The sequence below is a fragment of the Leptopilina heterotoma genome, unplaced genomic scaffold (genome assembly GCF_015476425.1).
Source record: "Leptopilina heterotoma isolate Lh14 unplaced genomic scaffold, ASM1547642v1 Lhet_13, whole genome shotgun sequence".
NCBI lineage: Eukaryota > Metazoa > Arthropoda > Insecta > Hymenoptera > Figitidae > Leptopilina > Leptopilina heterotoma.
In genome coordinates, this window is record NW_025110848.1 from 2,619,524 (window position 1) to 2,631,602 (window position 12,079).

The 12,079-nt window shown below is 29.8% G+C and overlaps 1 protein-coding gene across 2 annotated transcripts in view; it reads right to left on the reverse strand.

Annotated features, from left to right (window-relative positions):
* Positions 1-2,032, reverse strand: part of LOC122512887 — a 65,531-nt gene extending 63,499 nt beyond the window's left edge. For both annotated transcript variants that reach the window (XM_043629019.1, XM_043629018.1), the window contains exon 1: positions 1,342-2,032. The gene's annotated coding sequence lies outside the window, so the exon portion shown is untranslated. The remainder of the gene's footprint in view (positions 1-1,341) is intronic.
* Positions 2,033-12,079: the final 10,047 nt, after the last annotated feature.

A 12,079-nucleotide genomic window follows, 5' to 3' on the forward strand; every position in this document is an offset into this window, starting at 1 on the left:
AATTAAATTAATAGTTTTCTGACTCTTCACACAATCTCTTCATTTTCTTCTAACTCATAAATTATAATATTTTCCACTATATTCTTCTTATTAACAAATAATATATAATTTACAGCCAATAGTCAATATTTTTCATAAGCGAGAAAAAAAATATTTCTACATAAACATTTTATAACTGCTCAATTAGATTCTATTCAAAATTCGATCCTCTCATAAAATACATTAAATTAAAGAGGATCAGCTGTTCGAAAAAAGAATAAATAAAAGACGAAAGATCAAATAATACGGGATTTTTATGGTACACAATTTCCCCTTTAATGTGTCTCGAAAAAATATTCTCAAGTTTCTGAAAAAATTTATCAATAAACTTGAAAGGAAATAAATTTTTGTCGAATAAACAATAAAAATTGAACAATAAACTTGAAAGAAAATAAAATTTTACCGAAAAAACAATAAAACTGTAACAGCTATAATTTTTCTTTGGAAAAAAAAATTATTTAAATTGAAAGTAGTAAAATAAAATTTACTTGTGTCAAACAAAAAAGGATATTTGTCTCTAAGTCAAATAGACTACATATTCTATCAAATGAACTTTTATATTTCATTTAATTTTCTTCTATTAAATACACATATGTTTTTATTTTAGAAGAATAAATTTTTATATTTTTTTCAAACATTATTTATATTTTATATATTTTAATTTTATGTATTCAAAGAAATGTTATTTTAATAAATCAAATAGTTCAAATGAATTTTGTTTCGTTCAGAGAAATTTTATTTAATTTAAATGAAAATTTATTTGAACCAAATACAATTTATTTAAACCAGATAAAATTTATTTAAACCATATAATTAATCATTTAATTTTTAAAATGGATTATTTTATTTACTAATTAAATTAATCAATTTAGTAAATTTTTAAACATTAAATGTTCAAATAACTAAAATATTAGTTTTCTTATACAGTCGAACCTGTTGAAATGCAACTCAATTTTAAAATTCGTATTGCATTCAAACATGTCGAACAAAAATAATTTTTAATTAGTTCCGGAATATTGTAAAAATATTACAAAATTAACTTATGTAATAATTTAAAAATTAAAATTTTACAGATTGTTTACTGCAATAAATTTAAACAATCGAGTTGCATTCCGACAGGTTTTACTGTAATACAATCAAATATCGATTAATGCTTTATTGTTAAATCGAAAATTTTTTGTTATATTGCGAACAAGAGGAAGATACAACATTTTCTTTAAAGAGAGAGGAAGATGCAGTAAAAAACAAAATTAAACAATTTTCCAAAAAAATGTCATCATTATACGTTGATGATGCTCTTACCTAATGAGTGCGGAAGGCGTGAAGTCGCCACGTGTTACCTGGAGCTAAGCGGCTCCGTGTGCCGCATCCCGACTACCTTCCAGTGTGTCTACCCCCCTGGTCGTTTGGTCCAGGACAATTGTTCTCACCCTTTTTAATGCGCTTTTCGATAAAACCGATAACGAAATAAACGACACACAAACCAGTTTCTCTCTCTCTCTCTTTCTCGATAAGAATCCTTCGATAATGCCCTCAAACACAATTCACATTGTTCGTTTATCTCTCCTCAGTTCTAATAATCACATGTCGTTCAAGAAATTCCCACCACTGTCAACCAGAAAAAAAAATCAAAAATACCTTCGAACCCAAGGCCACAAACTTAACGCAGATTTATCACAAATACTAACAGTATTTTTTTGTCCAAAGAATACCCAAAACAGGATTAAGAATTAATTCTTTTTAAAAAAGAATTTAAAAAAATTAAGGTTGAAAAAAATTGTAGATTAAAAAATTGTATCTTCGACAAAAATTGAATTCAAATCTAAGGGTGAAATTTTTGTGTTGTAAGTTAACTGCACCACATTTTTTTTCACCCCCTTCGATGTATATATGTATGTATATAGGTATGTATATGCGAAAGTTGCGGTAACCAGTCTTGTGATTAATCAGTATTCTATTAGGTCGCTCTCTATGTCCCGTCGCGACGAAGATGTTGCGCCGACTGATAACCCGTCTAGTTACCTCTGGTGAGCCCCTAACGTTAAAGTCACCGTGTGTAGCGACAGGTGCTCCTACAAAGGGAGAGGGAATCAAGAGAGGATGGCTCGTGTATAAGCGGAGGGGACAGGATATAGCTCGAAGCAGCCCAGCAGCAGAGAGAACATGCCAAGTGGATACGACGGTAGGCAGTCAGCCAGCGAGCAATGTAAGCACGAGCAAACCCGAAGAGGGCAACGACACCGCTCTCCAAGAGCCGCTCGCTTCGACACATTTACCGAAATGCGATTCTCTTCCTCTCTGTCCTTCTCTCTCTTATATATATGTATTCCCTTCCGATCATTCTCCAAACCTCTTATTCATTCTCTATCACTCTGCTTTATTTATTCAACAGATCTTCATTTCATCTTTATCCATTCATCCTTATTATATTTCCTCTGCTTGAACTGCTTCTAATTCTAAAAGGAGTTTACAAAAAGACTACAAAAACTTTAGCGGTAGTCGTCTTTTTGGTATCACTTTCAGTATGATGCTGATTTGCTTTCATCTTCATCCAATTGGCAGTAAGAGTGTAATAACAGATTAGTAATAGTGCACCTATTTTTTAATCCACAAATATTTTTGGTACATTGTTTGGTGCATTGTTCTGCTATCCAATTGGTGCAGAAGACTCTAAATTTTTTGTACTATCTTGCAATATTTTTGGTACATTGTTTGGTGCATTGTTCTGCTATCCAATTGGTGCAGAAGACTCTAGATTTTTTGTACTATCTTGCAATATTTTTGGTACATTGTTTGGTGCATTGTTCTGCTATCCAATTGGTGCAGAAGACTATAAATTTCTTGTGCTATGAGGCAATATTTTTAATGCTTTGTTTTGGTATCCTATTGGTGCAGAAGACTCTAAATTTTTTGTACTATCTTGCAATATTTTTGGTACATTGTTTGGTGCATTGTTCTGCTATCCAATTGGTGCAGAAGACTCTAGATTTTTTGTACTATCTTGCAATATTTTTGGTACATTGTTTGGTGCATTGTTCTGCTATCCTAATGGTGCAGATGATTCTAAATTTTTTGAACTATCATGCAATATATTTGGTACATTGTCCTGCTAGCCTATTGGTGCAGAAGACTCTAAATTTTTTGTACTATCATGCAGTATTTTTGATGCATTGTTCTGCTAGCCTATTGGTGCAGAAGACTCTAAATTTCTTGTACTATCATGCAATATGTTTGATGCATTGTTTTGGTATCCTAATGGTGCAGATGATTCTAAATTTTTTCGTACTATCCTGCTATCGGTATCCTCATTTTTTAGAAGCTTCTTGATATTCTGCATTTGTTGGTATCATATAAAAGATTCGGTATTTTTAAAAATATAATTTTAAATACTGTAGTAGTAACAGTAATTACTGCAGATTTGCTTTAAAAGCTTCTGTATTTTTGAAAGCATCACAATTTTGAATGCTGCAGTAGTAGTCATAGTAATTACTGCTGTTACAACTTCTAAAGATACGAACAAAAAGGATTATACTATCAAAGATAATGTGCTTCCGGAAAAACCAGCTTATCATTTAGAGTACAGATTAGATATCATCAGACATACATGAGTTAAAATCACTCATCAATTTGAGAATATTTTGGTACCGATGATGTGATACCACAGATATGTTCTAGAATGCCAACGAATGCAAAAAATGCAAAAGCTCCCAAAGTGTTTGGGTACCAACATTATAGTGGTATTAAAAATACAGAAGATCCTAAAGTATTAATAAACTAAGACCACAGTGGAAAGAGAAATTTAGAACAATCTGAAGTATTCTGACACTAATGAAGCACCAAAGATCTTAAAGTTCTAAGATATCAACAACGATTCTGCTACCAAAAGTATAGACCAAAAATGCAGAAATTTCTAAAGTGTTAGTTAAATTTATTTGCATCATCTTGGTTCTAAAAATACGGAAGTCTATAAAGTTACAGCTAAACCAAAAGGTACAAATAATTACAGAACTTTGTCAAATTATTAGGATACCAACAATGCTGGAACGAAAAGTGCAGAAACTGATACATTATTAATATACCAACAATGTTGGTACCAAAAGTACAGAAACTGCAAAATTAGTAAAATACAAATAGCAATATGCTATCAAAATACAGAAATTCCTATTTTTTTGTAGGTAGGCAACATTGTTGGTGTCCTAATGATTGCTAAATCATTAGCCTACCTACCTAAAAATAATCCACTAGAACAGCAAACAAACGTAACATCCCAAAACCTCATAACAATCAAACAGACTAAAATAATACAATCATTATCAGCAACCCAAAAAAAACATCAACATCCTACACAGAAAGAGTTTCATAATCATTTACGACTAATACCGTAATTATTTTCCAAACACTATCATTACAGCATTTAAAAAAAAAACCTTCACACAAAATTATCGTCTCTCGTGTACGAAAATAAATGAGTCTTGATGATGCGCTTTCTCACGTTTTTCGGTGAAGTGGACCTTTATCACTCACAGGGACACGATTTTTCCGACGTGAGCAGGACGTGAATGCAAACTGCCGGTAAATGCTTCACATACGTGTACCCATGCATTCTGTAGAGTCATGGTCGCACGGATCAGACGATGAATTTAGTAGCGATGGCAATCACGTGCCAGTAGTATTTTACAAGTCAGAGTGAATAAGAGAGGGCAATTTTTTTTAAACTCTAAAAGCAATAAAAATTCTCGATACTGACCGTATTTTTGTTTACTATTCTTCCAGTGGAACTGACATTCTAGGGGGTATTTACTTATGATGCAACTTGTTCTCTTAATTTTTTAAAATGTAATATCATCGGTTGGTGATAAGGATTAAAAGATAAAAGTATCTACGGGTACAATTGTTTTTCAAGAAATTTAAAACAGTTTTGACTAGATCTTTTTGTTTTCTGATTATTATTTTCTCAATTCGGTAAAGGTAAGGTGATCCATTTCTTGAGGAAAGAAAGCACTTATCCTACTATTACAAAAGGTCCCGGATCACATTCAAACTATCCATCAAATAGTATACCATTTGATAAGTAGTTTCTTTGCATGATGTAGTCCCTTGAAAATTCTAGATAACCGTTTCTTTAAACTCGTGCTCATCTTTTCTTGATAGTTGACTAGAATCTTGTGTTTATGACCTCTTACCTACATTTTCATACTGGAAAACAAAATATTCCTTCGTTCTATAATGTCTAAAATTTCCAATGTCCGGTTATTTTCCGTCTATATATCATCTTCTTTTTTTAGATTTTTATATTCTTATCAAAAATAAGAAGTTATTTCGTTGCATTTCATCTAATTAAATCACAATCTCTTAAGACTCAATAACTTAATTATCAAGAAAATTTCTTTGGAGGGAAATATAATTCATTATGCAGATTTAGCTTATGGAGCTTCGCATGTTCTGCCACAAGGTTTTACAAAGATGTACGATCACGAATGATACGCGCTAGGAACATTTCTCCAGCGGTCTAGTCATAAACACTATTTCTAATAAATAAAACACGATAAGCTGTAAATTTTCATATCGTAATAATTTCATATTTTTAAACATGCAATTCGAGAAATTCTCAAATATATTCACGTGTTATTTTAAATATATTAATCAGATTGATTAATTTTCTTCCACGCTGAAAAATATTTATTCACTCCCAAAAGTTTTTAGTGGCGATGTGGGTTTTATTTTGTCAAATTTTTTTCATCACTGAAAGACATTGAATTTGTTCTTCTCCTTTTTTTCCCCTCTTTTCATCTCCTTTTATTTTCTTTCAATTTGTATCCTCTTCCGATCCTGGAAGTTCTCTCGGAGAGTTTGGCTCGTTGGCATTTTATCCACCTGTGTCATTAGTTGCCTCACGATCCGCAATTACTCATCTCGACACATTGCTTCTGATTTCCTGAACTTCTTTCATCCTTCCTTTGCCAATTTTATCCCTCAATCATTAAAACATTCTTTTATATAATTATGCCCTCTTTCTTATCATTAGCCCCCCCCCTATTTGTATAATATTAAAAATACTTAGTATTATCCGACATTGTATGCGGTTTCAATTACAACATTGATTTTACAAACAACAAATCGAAAATAAAATTCTTTATAATCTAAATGTAAATATAGTTATTTTAATATAATTTTTTCTTCAGCAATAATTTTTATTATTATAATTTTTTAATTAGTTATGTTATTCAGTGGTCACGTGCCCCATACACTTTCAATAATCTAACTTCAAAATAAATTAAAAAAAGTAAATACTATTATTTCTATCAACAATATGATTAACTAATCTGTCAATTTAAATGTCTGGCAAAGTATATGGGCAACAAAAGTAACTTTCTTTGTTTTTCTGTGGCCATAAAAGAGTCGTCAGTGAAAAGTCCAAAAAGTGATACTATCCAAAACCTAAATCACCAATGAAAATTCTCGAATGACCATCAGTTGGTTCGATTTATCGATTAGATAATATACTCTCGAGGTGAATAATATAATGGATTATGATGAAACCATTAATTTTGCGCACAACTGGCAAAGACAGTTTTTTTCCACATAAAATAAAAAGAGAAAAAACAAATTCAATAAAGTTGATGAATATAGAAAATAATAGTAATTGTTTTTCTTCGCCTTGATTTGTTGATATATTGACCATGACCTCGGAATAGGTGAAAGGCAATTCATGAAACTCTGCGAGAAAGAGATTTTCTGATTTCAAGATAAAGTGCTAAAAACTCGATGTCGCCGGTGTGTTCTGAGAACGATCGGGGTCGCAGGACTGTCGAGGCGAACCACCGCATGGACAAGTGAGATGAAGAAGGGGATGAGGTGAGTAGAGCTGCCCTAAAAGGCAGGTCGCTTAGCCACTGTTGTCTTCTGGAGTACATTTTACACATGAGACCGCAATGTCCTGTCACAATATCTTTCTAGATAAATCTCGTCAATTTTTCCAGAAAGAAAAATAAAAATTTTCAATTCTCACAAGTTTTTCTTTTTTTTTTTGAGAAGAAGATCTTGCCATAAAAATAGGAATCAGTCATATTGATTGAAGGAATAAAAAAGGTAAAAATGACCGATAGTCATCTTATCGGATGAAATAAGAATAAGAAAATATCAAAATCGAAGAAATAGATGTAATAGATAAAAGACTAATAATAACAAACATAGTTGATAAATACTATAAATTAAGTTAAGTTAAAGTTTAAGTAAAATTAAAATTAACTAATAGTTTGAAAACATTAACCATTACGTATTATTTCCTTTCCGGTTACAAGGAAAGAATATAAGTAAAGTGTTTTATTTTTCGAATTCGAAATGCGTGTATGGAGTAACATTGCGAATAGCTCCGTTACTGGCAAAAGACAATGACGCTTGACCCTGTTTCACAGCGTTCCAGCATAATAATTGAAAATTCTCATCACACGCGTCTATAGGTTCGCCAGACTCCGAGCCATCAATACAGGTAGATATGCAACGCGAAGCTTGAGCTTCTATATTCAAACGCGGTTTGCAGTCAGAATAATCTTTTTTTTTTCATAGGCAAAAAAAAGGCAAAACGAATTTCAAGAGTGAAAAATATTTTACACGAAAAAAATTCAGTTATCAAATGAAAAACATATTTTCTCATATGACATTTCAATCAACATTGTTTATCTCTATTCGATAATAATCGAAAGTATTTTTAAAATATATTACCTTTAAAATATAAAAAACACTGAGTTGAACGATCAGTCTGAGTCAAGACCGAGTGATAAATTTAAATATTTATTGTTTAACTTTTGGTTCGGTATCAATGAACGACAATTGTTAAACAGATGGTATTTTCTGTTGTTTAATTTTGGTACCACTGAGAAATATTAATTAGAAATTTTAGTATCATATCGTATCTTAATTGTTTAGCGACAAAATACTCCGATTTAGAAATTTAATGGTTACAAAATAGTACCAGAATAATCTACTTTACTAACTTTATAAAAAAATATTTACTACATAAATTTTTGTATTATGAAATTGTTAATAAACTTTTATACGTCTGGTACCACAATTATTTTAAATTCTATGGATTTTCGATTAACTTTACCTTCAACCACTAATACATTTGGCAGTATAACAATTTATAGATTGTAGAAATTTTGGTACCACTTTGCATTTAATTCTTAACACATTTGGTACCACAATTTCGTACAATTCTAGATTGTACGAAATTAGCTAATACTTTATATTTAATTCCTAATTCTTCTTCTTCTGGTACCATACTACAAATTTAGATTAAAAGAATTTTTGTACTATTTTGCATTTAATTCTCAACACGACTGTTACAACAACGACTCTAGATTGTAGAAATTTTGGTACCACTTTGCATTCAATTTTTAATTCTTCTGGTATTATTCCTATTCTGGATTATAGATATTTTAGTACTACTTTGCATTTAATGTTTAACTCATCTGCTTCCAGAAAGATTGTAGATTGTAAGAATTTTGGTACTACTTTATAGTTTTGATTGTTAATTCCTCTGTTACTATAAGATTCTAGGTTTAAAAACATTTTGGTACCACTTTACATTTAATTCTTAACACGACTGGTACCACAACTAAATCATATAAAATTCTGGATTATAGAAATTTTGGCACCATTTTGCATTTAATACTTAACACATCTGGTTCTAGAAAGATTTTAGATTGTACGAATTTTGGTACCAGTTTAATTTTAATTCTTAATTCCTCTGTTACCATAAGATTCTAGGTTCAAGACATGTTGGTACCACTTTAAATTTAATTCTTGACACAACTGGTACCACAACGATTCTAGATTGTAGAAATTTTAGTACCACTAAAACTAAAACCACCACAACTGGTACCACAATGATTCTAGAATATAGAAATTTTGGTACTACTTTGAATTAAATTCTTAACACGTCTGGTACCACAATGATTTTAGATTGTAGAAATTTTGGTACCACTTTGCATTTAATTATTGACACAACTGGTACCACAATAATTATTCTAGATTGTAGGAATTTTGGTACCACTTTCTATTTAATGCTTAAAATGTTTGGTACAACCACAATTACAAACTTTGTTTACACTTTATATTTAATTTCAAATTCTTTTGGTACCATACTATAAATTTAGATCAAAAGAATTTTTGTACCACTTTACATTTAATTATTAACATGACTGGTACCACAACGATTCTAGATTGTAGGAATTTCGGTACTTTGCATTTAATTCTTAATACATTTGGTACCATAACCATTTTAGATTGTAGAAATGTTGGTACCACTTTGCATTTAATTCTTAATACATTTGGTATCATAACGATTCTAGATTGTAGAACTTTTGGTACCACTTTCTATTTAATGCTTAACATGTTTGGGATAATAAAAATTCCAAATAAATGAATTGGTACCACTTTGTGTTTAATTGATCATTCGTCTGGTACCATAGGATTCATGACTATAAGGTATTGTGTTAACAAATTGCATTTAATTTAGTATTATTTCTAAACTATGAAAACAATTATTCTTTCATACTATTGAATAATTGTTTTTATGGAACAGCTGTTCCAAACCAAAAAATTCAGTGGTACCAGAAAACGTGGTACCAAAGTTTCCAGTAAGAGTAAATTTATAAATTTCCACGATACCAAATATATTATTTTTTAATTTTGTTACTACAAATAATTATACTTTTTCACTAAACACTAAACGTTTGTTTCATGTATGACTCAGAAGTACATGTATTCCAAAGAAATTCTAGTTCAATCTATTAGTTTATTTCATTGAAATAAAAGTTTATTTGAAACAAATATAAGTCTTTGTCATACATTTTTATTTAAAATCAGTAAACATTTCTCTTTGGTTGAAGCAATTTGTTTATTTTTCCGAATTTTTTTTTGTATGAGAAAGAAAAAGAGAGAAATGAATATGATCGTTTCTGTATATTCAATTCAAAAGGTATAAATTAATGACGTGCACACAATTCTGCATGACAATCAGGAAAATTTACAAACCTGTAAGAGATAACTAAATGCAAGTATTTCTATAGGAAAGTGTATAAGGAATGTGCATAATTTGCAATACAATGTGTTTATTTTGAAGTCTGATAAAACGCTGAATAGTTTGAGTTACAACACAAAAGCGTATATATATAGCTTTAATGCTCTTTCTCTCTCTCTCTCTCTCTCTCTCTCTCTCTCTCTCTCTCTCTCTCTCTCTTTTTCTCTCAACTTTCTTTTAACTTCATTTCCCAGGCTCTGCTTTTACGAGGAAAAACAAAAATGTTGAGATTATAGGTAATCCTGAATTCTAACGGTAAGAATTCTATTGGCGAATGATAATTAAGTGGTGACGTGTTAGAAATTACATTGTTTAATCTCGTGCATGTTTTCATGCCATTATAAATGGTCCAGTTGTATTTAAGAAGAAAAAAACATATACATATATATGTGTATATATTTACTCCTTTTGCTGTATAGCGTGCACCACTTTCGAACTTTTGACCTGAAAAAGAAGGAAAAAAGCCAGTGCATGAAAGCACGTAAATTCTACACACAGAATTCTTGTCCTCGTGGTTCTCATGTTTGATTGAAAAGACTGAAAATGAAAGAATACTAAACTGACCCCATGCAAGTCTCATGCAAATTTCAAGTAGTCAAGTTTTAAGTGGATTTTTTATTTTTTTCGCGAAAATAGGGAGTGAAGTTCGTTTAGAAAACGTATTAAAATTTAAATACTATTCCACTGGTTCATTTTAGTAAAATGAGTTGACATTTTTCTAGTATTTATTTATTTTTTTAGGTTTTTGCTGTAACTGTATTGATATTGAACAGTATTTTTTAGTTTATTTTATCATTATAGTATTTTTAGTATTTGTTATAACTTATAAAAATAATATATTCTGCTTTTTAATTTTTCTTTTTCGTTTTTTAAGAAATAATTTTCTTTTTTGCTTCTGTACAGAAATTTGTTCATTACAAAGAAAACTATTTCTCTTGCTTCGAGCAATTTTCTCGCCGTCCTTCACATTAAAAATGTCCAGCAACATCAAAGAAGGGAATCTCGTTTAAAATCTCATTTTCAACTGTGAAAAGTTGATAGTGCAGAAAAGACACTTCAAAAAGATTGCTATCTATCTAAAAAGGAAAAAAGAAATTTTTACTCTTAAAGTGATGGATGAAAATTATTATCTTATATGTAGACTGAAAAACAAATTCTCTATTATTATTATTATTTTCCAATAATATATTATATTAAATATAAGATAAATTTAAATAAATTAAAAATTTTTAGTTAAATTAATTAATAACTAAGGAAATATCAAAGAATCTAAAAGAGAAAAAATTACTATAAAGAAATTATTTTGTCGATAGTAAAAAAAAGATAAAAATAAATAAATAGTAAATTTTATAAAAAATAGAAAGTATAAAAATATTGTATAAAAATGAAAAGAAATGAAGAGTAAATAAAATTTTAGCATATGAATGCAATATTGTATAGTGGCATTATAAAAATGAAGAAGAACAAAATGTATTTCCTTATAAAGAATAACAAGGAAACATAAATGTTTTATGTCACTAATAGGCTCTAACAGTACAATTACATCTCGAATGTAACAGAATGTCCAGTAAAGAGTTGCAAAAAAATTGTTAGCGGAGGTTGCAAATACCCACGACTTAATTACCGATACACGAGAGCGGCGGAAATCTAATGATTTTAATAGCAGACAATTCTGTTTAATAATATGCTTTACTAAGAAATCATTAGCGTCAGACTTGATGAGCTGCTATTCAGTGCTTCCACTTTTCATATAACTAGTGAAAATTCTAATTTCAACAATGTCTCATTTTAATTTTATCAACATTTCATTATCTTATGCCACATGTACAGTTGCTTATTATTTCTATAATATAATAGTCAAATGTCAAAAAAAACTTTTGATTTAAAAAAATATATTTTCAACTTTTAGATTTTTGGAATTAACCTGTTTTTTTATTTAACTTTTCTCATATTTTA